Below are 12,501 nucleotides of genomic sequence, written 5' to 3' on the forward strand. Positions count from 1 at the left end.
ATAAGAAAAATACAATTATTGGGTGCTGAAATAAAGTCTACAAGAGAATATCATTCATCTAAAAATTAGGGTTGGTATTGATAATTTGCCATGCCACATAAAATAAATTTTATTTTATTATTTTATTTTTAATAAATTAAATAGGCCAGCCTACAAGGCTTTGGGCCAGGCTTGACAAAATTGGCCTACGGATTATTTGTTAAAAAAAACTTTTTTAAAAGTCTAAGCCTACTCTATTTTTTCTGAAAGGTCGGGCCAAGCCAGACTTAATGTAAGTCGGGCTGTAGGCTGGGCTGGGCCAGCCTGGCCCATTTACACCCCTACTGATAACCATGGTTTTGTATTCTCTATAATGAATCAATTTATTAATATTTGTAATCATTTAAAAATATATATTTCAAATTGTTAAGATATTAAAATACTTCGTAGTTTTTATTTGTTAAGAGAAATCGTTTTTTAATAGTATTTTTCATTCAATAGTTTCTATTTTTAATTCCTTAACAAAGGCCTTAATTAAGTCTGGTACTTGTTAGCAAAATCATGATTTTAATGTAGTTAATACATAACCTTTTATACTATTATTTAATGAATTTGATTATATTAATAATTGGACAAGGTTCTTTTAAAATAAGTTCATCTTTCAAGTGCATAAGAAAGGATGTAATTACTGTTGATTTATGGACCTGTCCCGAATTGAATTAGTTGCGAAGTAATGAACCGATTGGAATATTTTAAACAAAAAAAATTACTGTTGATTTATTTTAAAGTGTGTTATAATCTTAAATGATAGTATACATTTTTTGAAATAATGGGATAATATATATTAATATTTTTTAAAGATTTATCTACGGGTTTATTAATTATTTAACTAATCCGATCGAATCGAATATGACGGCAAAGCTAGCTCTCCCAACCGAATTTTTTGAAATGATATTAACAATGCATAAAAAATAGTTTCATATAATTATTGGGTTCAAATTTTCGTAATAATCCTTCAATTATAAGCCATTTTGTAAATATCTCAGTAAATCCTTAGTGAGACTAAGAAGAATGTATTTTTCATAAAATTGATAATTTCACGGGTTCCTAAACTTTTTACCACCAAATAATCCTACACTGTTCCACGCTATAATCTGTGGATATCATTTGGCTGATTCTTTTGATAGAAAAAACAACAGCAACCACTGGCGTAACCAATGTCTATGAACAGGCAGCACCTGCAGACAGTGTCACATGCTGCTCACGTGTACGTTGCAAATAAAAAAAAAAAAGGTACATGATTCTTTTTGCACAAAAATATAAAGGTAAAGTATTTCTCCCGTCAATGGAGATAATTTATCTCCAGTAAGCTCAAAACGATGTTGTTTTTAGATGAAAATCAAGATATTTTTGTTATTATAATATATTGTAAGGTTATATTAGTTTTTATCATTATAATTTTTTAATCTAATAATCCCAAAACGATGTCGTTTTAAGCTTACTGAAGAGAACTTTATCTCCACTGGAGAAATACTTTTCCCAAAATATAAATCAAGTACTAATTAATAAGGTGCAAGTTCTTTGCATGTATAATAGAATGTTATTCACGATTAAAGAAGAAAAATTAAAGTAAATATCCACGAAGCTCTTTTCAGTCCCTAGCAATAAAAAAAGGACAAATTGGTCCCTGAAATAACAAAAAAGAGGCCATGTTCATCCTTCTATTAACTCCCACCTAACGGCCCAACTAACGGTGGACAGTTGGCATGTTAGTTTGCTGACGCGGCTTGGATGTGGGATACCGTGGAAGGCGAGACGACAACGTTTTGGTCCCTGTCAAAACCACGAGGGCCATTTTGGTCCCTGTAAAATGCACGAGGACGTTTTTAGTCCCTAACAAAAAGCATCGGGCCCTTATTGGTTCCTAACCAGAGAAAAATAGGCACATGACTTCATTGCTTTTCTATACAGTCTAATTTTGCAAAAAAGAAGTGCATTACATCAGAAACATGAGTGCAATCCAATTTTGCAAAATAGGAACATGACATTAAATTGGATTTGTATGCAGTCCAATTTGTTAAACTAGAAGACATGGATGTACAAGATCTACAACTACGTATATTAGTTAAAAAACATCAAAAATGGTAAACTTAAACATTCATCAACCCTGTGAAACATAATAGCTGGAACATGATTTGAATATTATTATATTTGAAGACATGAATGTACAGTAGTGCATTACAAAATAAAGCCAACTGCCAAAAATTAAAAGAAATGCCTCTAATACAATATGGCAAGAATTTACAAAAAAAAACATTGACATAATAAGGCCTCCAAATACATAATGGGCCATAATTTTCAAAAAAAGTCAGTCACATAATAATAAACCCTTCTCAATTGGCTCATTCACTACTCTCAGGTCATATACAACAGCAGGTCATTTTCTTGAAGCAGACCTTGGTGGCCTAAAACCAGGTGTGCTCATGAAGGCCAATAACCTGCTTCGTGTGCCACTAGTTGCTGCATTCATTGTTTCATTACTCAACAACTCATTTGCCTGTTGTGAATTTGATGGAGGTGGGCTGCTTCCTTTCAAGTTTCCTTCATGTGGCTGAGAACTACCAACTGCTGCAGTCCAGTCAACTGCCATGCATTGCAATTATCAACAATCATTTACCTGGATTCTTCTCTGATTTTTCTCTGTATTTAAATATCAACAATCATGCAATTATCTTTTATAGAAAAATAAATAGTATATATGTAATGCTACACTACTGAAGATATTGTTCGTAAATCGCATAACGCTATGTCTTTACAGACTAAGAGAAATAAAGGAGTTCATAGTATTCTAGGGATCGTAAAAGCTGTTTGGAAGAGCCAAGAATACCTTTTAACAAAGTGGGAAGCTTAACTAGCATTGAAAAAGAAATGAATAATCGTTAATAAGGTCGAAACTTCAGTTAGAAACACAAACTTCATTGAAATAAAATGCCAAGAATGAGTATTTTACTTTGTGATGAAATTTAGTTTAATTACTTTGTGATGAACAAATGGATTACACTCCTGTTTCTGATGTAATACACTTCTATTTTGCAAAATTGGACTGCATAGAAAAGCAATGAAGTCATGTGCCTATTTTTCTCTGGTTAGGGACCAATAAGGGCCCCGTGCTTTTTGTCAGGAACTAAAAACGTCTTCGTGCGTTTTGACAGGGACCAAAATGGCCCTTGTGGTTTTGACAGGGACCAAAACGTCGTCGTCTCATCTTTCACAGTGTCCCACATCCAAGTCGCGTCAGCAAACTAACGTGCCAACTGTGCACCGTTAGTTGGGCCGTTAGGTGGGAGTTAACAAAAGGATGAACGTGGCCTCTTTTTTGTTATTTCAGGGGCCAATTTGTCCTTTGTTTATTTCTAGGGACTGAAAAGAGCTTCCTGAATATTGCCAGAAACTAAAAAAAGTATTTACTCAAAAAATTACTAGTAATCAACAAACTTGCCAAAACGAAAAAAAGAAGAAACTTCAGTGCGTGGAAATTTGGAAAATACCAATAACTTTCAAGAAATTTATCATCGGGTTTTATGTTTATTATTTTACATAACATAACTTCACTTTTCTACACACACATTAAAGAGGTGAGGTCCACATGTTTTTCTTTCTCTTTTATCATTTCACTTTCTCTCTCTCTATTATTGTGTGTGTTGGAAAACTCACTTATATCATATCACATAACATTAATAAAACCCTTTATCATTATTGTCTTGTTTAAAACGTGGGCAACTGCCAGCGGGATTCTTTAGATGCTGTTGCATTCATTTTGTTATCAACTATTTAAACTATCAAATGATAATAATTTAGTTGGCATCAAATGATTAAATACGTGGGATGAGCATCTAGTATTGTCTATGGGAGGGGTCTAAAATCTTACTTCTAGGATCCTTCTCAAATTGGACTAGTCGCGAAGCAATGAACCGATTAGTCATAACGAATAAAAATAATAAACAATTACTTAAATAATTATTATATTCACCTTTTCAATATATCAATTACTAAATAATAATATGCCTTTTTTTTCTTTTTAACTGCTCAAATTATATTATGATATTATACGTGCCTAATTCTTTCCACTAATTTTTTTTAACTATTAATGATATATAAATTGCTTTTGCTTTGAATGCAGATCTATCGAGAAGTGTTCAGCGTCTCTATGATTGTAATGTTTCCATCAAGAAAAACTCAACCACGGCTCTCATATATTCAAATCCTAATGATCAGTTTCTTCTTTCTTGCATAAAAAGAAAAGAAATGATTAGTTAGTCCGGGAAGTTTTCTGCAACTTTCAGTTTCTCCTTACAATATAGAAATGGATTTATCACCACATTCACGTCATACATAAGTTTAGTTGAATTGGCAGTTAGCTTTGTGTTGGTTGGTTTGTCACTAGTTTGTTAATTCCTCTTGTACATGTTGATAAGTATAAACACTATGTTTTTAATGTTAAATATAGTTCAAATAATAATTAATATGATTAAGAATATAGTGTTATCTCAAAGATATTAAAAATGCCAACAACTAAATAAGATTCTAATTCTTTTTTATTGTTTCAGGTTGATTCAAACTTGAAGGAACAAACCACTAATCTAATAGAAAAGGCAGTTGGGAAATCAAAAATCAAGAAAATAAAGAATTAATAAAAATTAATTCTTGCTCGCTCTTCAGCTTGCTTCAGCAAGCAAAGCAAGCGAAAAGTTATAATTGAATCGCTAAGAAGCTCGCTTCAGCGAGCTCAACAGCGAGGAAATAAAATATGCTCGTTGAGCAGCTCGCTTCAGCGAGCTCATCAGCGGGTCCAAAATTAAAGGCCCAATTTTAAGTCTTTAGATAGAACGAAACGAAGCCTTTGAAAATATATCCGGAAGACGGAAGAAAGCAGAACTCAGAGACGAAGGCAGAAAGCAGAGGAGAAATTTTGGAGCGGAGAAGAAGAAGAATATCATCAAAGCTTCATCATTGATCATCATTAATCAAGTTTTATCATGAACACTCTTCATTTCTCATCATCTTTTTATTCTGATTTTATGAACATGTTAGGCTAAATTTATTCACGTAGTTAGGGTGAGACAGAACCAATGGGTTTTTAAACGCTGTTTATCCCTCCTTGTAGTTTATATTCATGGTTTAAGTTATGCAATTAATCTGTTTCCTCATGACTAGCTTTGTTTATGAATTGATCACTCATAGATAAACACATATGAATCTTGCATGACAATAGGGATGTTGGTGTACTGATTCCGATTGATTAATTGCTAGAGTTTGTATGATCTAGGGATAGGCTTACAAATTCTATATCTTTGTGGTTCTTGCGTTAATGCTTGCTTTAGGAAAAGATACTAAGGGATTGAGCTTTTGAATAAAGTAAAGGATCAAATTACCAAGGGATTGAGATTTAATCAAATTTAGAATTTAGAAAGAATCGTTAATAACTTAATCTTGAATCTTAATTATAAGAAGGGGTAGACTTGTTAGGAAAATAGTGGGAAAGTCGAGTCCTAACTACGTCTTTTAGTAAAAGTTAAAAACCAATTTCCTCGCATTATTAATTCTTAATTTAATTTCTTAAATATTGAAAATTAAAAATAAGTTGTTTAAAAATTCTGTTTTTACAATTAACTCTCTCAACAAAATCATTTAGGATAGATCCAACTTTAATTGAGTAGATAAATTAGTGATTGGTCATCAGTCCTTGTGAGATCGACAATTTTACTTTATCACTTTATTACTTGTACGACCGGTGCATTTGTCGAAGTCGCAACACATGCTCGTGTATTTTTATTCAGATAATATAGGCTAAAATCATATTTTCCATCCTTAATGAATTAATTAGAAGATGAAACTTATTATCTTTATAGGGTGAAGTATATTAATCTGACTATAACAAAAAAAACATAGTGGTATGAATGTTATAGGAGTACCTATGTTATGATAATGAAATGAATTTGTAAAAGTAACATAAGCTTAATTGATAGAGAAAATGATTCATTTGAGGTAAGATCTTCTATTTATGGTGTGGGGGGAATTCCCCTTCAGTATGAGGGATGCAATGTCATAGCCGTTTTAACCCTGTGGATTTTATTATAGTGTGAGTTTATGTGATTTTTGACATGAAAAATATCATACGTGGGTGGAAAATACGAAGGGATATATATATTGAGGAATCAAATGCTCTCAAATATCAAATGCTTGAGGTCTGCAGCTAGCTGGGCAAGGTTATCTTATCCGACCAGTCTAGAACATTCAATATATTTCTTTATAGAATGGATATAAAACTTTTTTTTTTTTACAAAGTTATAAATTATATTATGTCTGAGAGTGTCTGACCGGTCAGACATAGTATAACTTGTAAGAGAATAAATAGAAAGTTTGTAAATATAACCTTCCTCATTTTTTTAATCTTGATTTGGTTTTTTTTTTTATCTTATTCTATTGAATACTTTTTCTGCCAGGTTTTTCACTTTCTCTCTGCAATAAATAATTTATATTGGTTGCAAAATTATAATTTTTCTTTTTTCTTTTTTTCATTTTTCATTCTAATTTTTATAAGGAGTATAAGATAAAAAAAAATCCCCTCTTTCCTACTGAAACAAAAATTTGTGGGCCCATAATTAAAAAAAAGAGAGTAACTGGCAACATGTTTTTTATTTATGCAGGAGAATATGATTTTCTACTGAACAACAAAAAAACATACCCCATTTTGCAAAGGTTTTAATTTTTTCATGCGATAGGAACAAATTTCTTTATATTATAGACATATCTTATGTGGAATTCACATTTATTAAAAAAATAAAAACAAAAAGAATATTACACGAAATTCAAAGAATCACTCATAGAAAAAAATAACTCTCATACAATATGACATGAGAAAATATTTTTTTTTTACAAATTGTCATTGGGATTTTGGTTCAAGATTTCAGTGTCCACGTTGCATATATCTGTATCATGCACGGACCCTCCAAAAAAACTAACATCACAACGGTTCCTACAAGAAAATTACGAAGTTTAATTTGTTTCAACTATCTCTTTGGTAGTAAAACATTTTCTCTTGTAGTTATGCGGAGATCTGGTAGCCTAGCTAGCTGATCTAAAATAGCTAGTAACAAAAAATTTATAGAATAATAATTTTGGCATATGATGGGATGTGAAGTTGGAAACTGGAGATGGGCATATCGATGGAGATGTGACCATGTGAAATGATACATTGAGTGACCTGTTTGCTTGTCTTCATTGTCATCTTCTGTCCGAATAATTGTTATGTTTTTGTGGTGTTTTCTAATTAATGTTTGAGTAAACAGTTGTTGAAGCCTGAAGGTGTCTTCTGGCCGATATTTGATGTCCTCACATGCATTTCCTCGTGTAGTCCCCATCTTGAGCAGGGCTCTTTTGGTTTTGGTCATAGGTAGTAGTTTGAAAGGTACCTGCCATAATTTACAAAAATTAACAGTGGATCCAATAAAAAAACACACGAATATTACCGCATTTGGGGGTTTGGTATATGAAGTGTGAAAAAAAATAAATCAGAAAAAAGGTTGATGTTTAATTAACTATATTCTAAGACAAGGAATTGAGATATTAGACCTCTACGGTTGAGTTAAACCTTTTTTTTTTTTGTGGCATATAGAACAAGGGAAAAATAAATCTTATCTTGTAGATATATCAAGGGAGAGACCCACCTATTTAATAAAATAAAAAAAATAAAAATGACACACTTTTTATGATGTGTGTAAGAAGAATTTATTTTCTCATATGCAACATGAGAAAAACAAACCTAGTAGAATAATAGCCCAAAACATTCAGCCAACAACAACTAATTTGAGGTTTAAAAGGTTTTGGGCACTCCCACTCTTTGAGCTAGCTTTTGGGGTGGTGACCTCAATGTCCGTAACAATTGGTGCTTTCATTGAAAGTTGAGGCCACGAAAAAGGCTACCTATAGGCTGGATTAAGGTGCCTTTGGGCACTGAATAGTGATAGGTGGGTGAAGCCACCCAAAGAGGGGAAAGGGCTACCGTCGGGTCAGTGTCGATAGACTGAAAGCCGCCGTGGAAGTCGGTCCTTAAAGGGGTGGCAATGTTACAAGTCCCACATTAGTTGTCTATACAACTAATTTGGAGTTTAAAAGGCCTTGAGCACTCCCACCCTTTGAACTAGCTTTCGCTACTGAATCTTATCTATTCTTGTCTGCTGTCATCTCTTGTTTGTTGTGTGTTGTATTTGTCATTCGGTTATTGCTAAGTTAGAAGCCTACATATGATAAAAGAAAATTGATTCAAGTTATATAAGATTGATTCCGCTTAAATAAGATTTTTTTTTCATTTTCTTCTTAATGCAAAAAATTTCTTTTATAAGAGCTAGTCCTACAATGATATTGATGTTTCATGCTCAAACAGAATTACTTTTCGAATACCCGTGATTTATAAAAATAAAATAAAATTAGAAGCCTCATGTTTTGATATAAAACTTGTCTTCGGTAGGTAAGAGGTTTTTGTTTTGTTTGTAAGCGTTGTACGAACATTTTATTATGGGTTTAACTTTTCTTATGTTGTAGGATTGTAGGAGAGAAAAAAAGTAGGGAGAAGTTAAATGTGGGTCCCATATTTTATATTAAAAAAGAAAAGAAAAATTAATTGGCACGGAAAACGAATTTGTGTAGGAAAATGGGAGTATCTCATGTGGCATGAGAGTATTATTTTCCTTTTATTATATAACATTGTGTCTTTATTTGGTTTAAAAAAAAAAATTGATTGAGTTATTTTAAAAAAAAAATTCCAACTAATAAGGGTTTTATGTTTATTATGTTATATAATATAACTTCACTTTTCTACACACACATTAAAGAGGTGGGGTCTACATTTTTTTTTTCTCTTTCATCATTTCACTTTCTCTCTCCCCTTTATTATGTGTGTTGTAAACTAAACTTATGTTATGTAACATTAATAAAACCCAACTAATAAACTACTAATCTTTATAAATTTTGTTGTTTTTCCTTGTTTAGTCTGAGTGCTTGTTTTGATTCTTTTTTTTAAGTTAGAAACTACTTACAAGTAAAAGTTACACCAAACAGATTTTGAAAAAAATTCTTATAATGGAAAACTCTTTTTTTATAATGAAGAAAAAATTTAAAAGGTAAAAGCTCTTAGCTTTTTTTTAGCTCTTATCAACTTTTTTTTAATTGCGTGCTTTTTTTTTTAAATAAAGAGCTATATATTAGAGATAGAAGAAAGAGAGACAGAGAAAATTTTCTTGAAATATGTGCTTTTAAGTAACTTACAAGCTAACAATTTTAGATCATCGCCAAACAACTTTTAGCTTTTTTTTTTACTTTAGTTTATAAGTAGCTTTTAACTTACAAAAGAGAGAATTCAAACAGACTCTAAATGAATTGGGTCAAGATAGACTTTGACTTAAATAAGTTAAGTTAATGTAAAAAACTTTAGGCCTACTCTAATCTGTTAACTTTGTGTAGGCCCAATTTATAAGTTTTGTCTGACATATATTTTAAAAATAAAAGGTTTGGTTTAGGCTTGTTTAAGCCTATAATGCATTCAATAAATAAAAAAATAATTAAAATAATATTATTTTTTTATTCAAAATTATTAGAATAAATTATTTTTATTTTTAAAAAAATAAATAATATGATATAAGGCAACATATAAACTTATAGGCCGGGCCTTGTAAAAGAAAGCCTGCAACGTGATTTTTAGATAATCTTTTTAAAAGCTTGAGCATATTATATTTTATTAGATATAATAGATCATAGACCCTTTATAAACTACCTGACATGGAATTGTTATATAAGACCAAGGCATAAAATTCACACAAATTCGTATACGTTGTCCGTTTAGATAAGGTATCAAATTTGGGCCAGTCAAATTTCAAATGTCACGTTGTCATATATGTATGTGTATAATCTTAGTAGCAAACATAATTTATCTTCCCCAATTACAATTAGACTGTTAGTTAATATTTTTCAGAATATTCGAAACATCACTCTCTTTCCACGCAACATACCACGTACAAGACACCGATTGATGCCAAAAAGGGTTTCAGATTTCATTGTCATATACATTCAGCCATTCATGGAGGCATCTAGCGCAATCATCAAGGTTTTTATTACTATATTTAGGTCATCGAAAGTTTTAAAGCAATGATATTAAACTCGAATCACTCTTAGATTTATTTGGGGAATTAGGTCAATGCGTTACTAATTTAATTCATAAATTACTGATTAAATCGGTTACATTAAATTAAGTAAAAATATATAATAAATGACTTTGGTGTTTGTCATTTTAAATGACATAAGTTATGTCATTTTAGGAGGGAGATAGACACAAAAAAATGGAAAACATGGGAGAGAGAAAGTGACTGTTTTTTTAATTTAAATTTTAAATAAAAAAATTATTTTGTGTCTATCTCTCTCTCTTAAAGTGACATAATTTTATGTCATTTAAAATAACAAACACTTTTCTCATGATAAATATAGACATATAAATAATTTGACAACTAAAGTGACCTGGTTTAATGATTAGCAGTTCGGCTCTTTGTTCAATTTAAGGTTTTTATCCCTTTAATTTTTCAATCTAATATTTGATTCACAGTATTTATCAATGAGGGTCATTTACTGTCGTAGAAAGGACCCAGCGACACTGAGTGACGCAACCCTCCCCCCGCATCATTCTCACATTCTTTTTCAATTGAGTGACGCTCCCACACCCTTCCGGCACTCATAAGATTGTGCCAAGTGGCAAATCTCGTTAGTCCTGTTACCGTAAAATTTCAGAAGACTATAACTTTTGACTCGTGTATCCAAATTAGATGATTTTTTTATTTCACATAGCTTTTCGAGATCTACGCAATGACACTTCATTTGGTATATTTTATCTTTCACAAACATAGTTCAAATTTGTAAAAAGTTATGATCTTCCGAAGTTTTATGGTAACAGGACTAACGATATTTGCCACTTGGCACAATCCTGTAGGTGCCGGAGTAGGTTGGGGCGTCGCTCAAATGGAAAAAAAGAAGAAGAAAAAAGAATGTGCGAGTGACGCAGGGGGAGGGTCGCGGCAGTCAGTGCCGCTGGTCCCCCTACGACACTAAATGACCCTCTTTGGTAAATACTGAGAATCAAATACCAAATTAGTACATTAAATACTCAAAAAAAAACCTTTGGGTCAAAGAGTCTTAGCATTTCACTCTCTTTCCCTTATAAGTTAATAAGGCGTGACAATTATATGTAAGCAAGAAAGGAAAGGGAAGAAGTTGATAAGACATTCTTTGGGAATTTTTTTTATCTTAGCAAAGCAATGAATTTCCCTATTAATTAAGGATTATTCAGATGTGTTTACTTAAAAAAGTTATAATTGTTTAAGACGTGGAGCTTGAGCTTCCATTTACAGAGGTTAGGTGGCAATGCTATGGTGGGAAAAAGGGGGTGATATACCCTATGTCGCATTGACATCAACACAACATGACACAACACGCCGACATGTTTTTTGAGTCTCCTTAACCGATTCATTCTTCGGATTAGTCTGATTCGAGCATTGTCGGAGCGGGTCTCTCAAGACCATTTTTTCATTCTCAAGGCTCGAACTCGAGACCTCTAATTAAGAGGCATAAGCTCCTTATCATTTGGGCCAACGGTGTTTGGTACGCCAACACGTTAATTCTAAAAAATGTTAAATTTCGACATGTTAAGATACGTTTTGATATTAAATAATATTTTCAATATGTATAATATTGTTTACATTTAATACATATAGCAGTCCATAATAAGTCACATAATCAATCAAATATTTAAATTTCATAACATATATAAAGCAAAAATAATTTTCCATATCTTGTTAATTTTTCATGTCCAATTACATAATAGAAAATATTTCATTTATAAATTAATTTTTCATGTTTGGTTAAAAAGATAAAATAAAATAGATTTTGGATTAAAAAAAATGTCAAAAAAGGTTGACTGCGTGTCAGGAAATGTTGACTACGTGTCGAATGTGTGTCGGTGCATTGACAACGTATTGGAATATGTCGGTGTCCGACACACATTTTTCTCAAAAAATATGTGTGTCTGTGCTTCTTAGGATATACCTACAGATACTCTAGCACTGAAGTCAATATGTATAAGAGATGAATGTATAAGATAGAAGTTGATAGGTCCAATATACATTGGGTTGTGCCTAATCACGCAAAGTTAAAGGTAAATTATGTTGATGAAGAGAACGGTTGCTGATGAGTAAGCTTCTTGAGATGTTGAGCTATTTGGAGAGACAGTTGATTTGAAAGCCTGATCTCTGAGCAATTTGAGGAAACTGGAGGGGTACCTGTAAAGCACTCGGACACTCAAGTCACTTCATTATTCAATATAGTTCAAGTATTCAAGGATGAATTATCTTACTTGGGCTTAATGCCTCTGTATTTATAGTGGAGGGGTGTCTTGCTTCATGCCGCCTTTCAAACAGCAGTGTC

The sequence above is a fragment of the Gastrolobium bilobum genome, unplaced genomic scaffold (genome assembly GCF_033153095.1).
Source record: "Gastrolobium bilobum isolate Gb01-03AN ecotype WA unplaced genomic scaffold, APGP_CSIRO_Gbil_v1 utg3966, whole genome shotgun sequence".
Taxonomy (NCBI): domain Eukaryota; kingdom Viridiplantae; phylum Streptophyta; class Magnoliopsida; order Fabales; family Fabaceae; genus Gastrolobium; species Gastrolobium bilobum.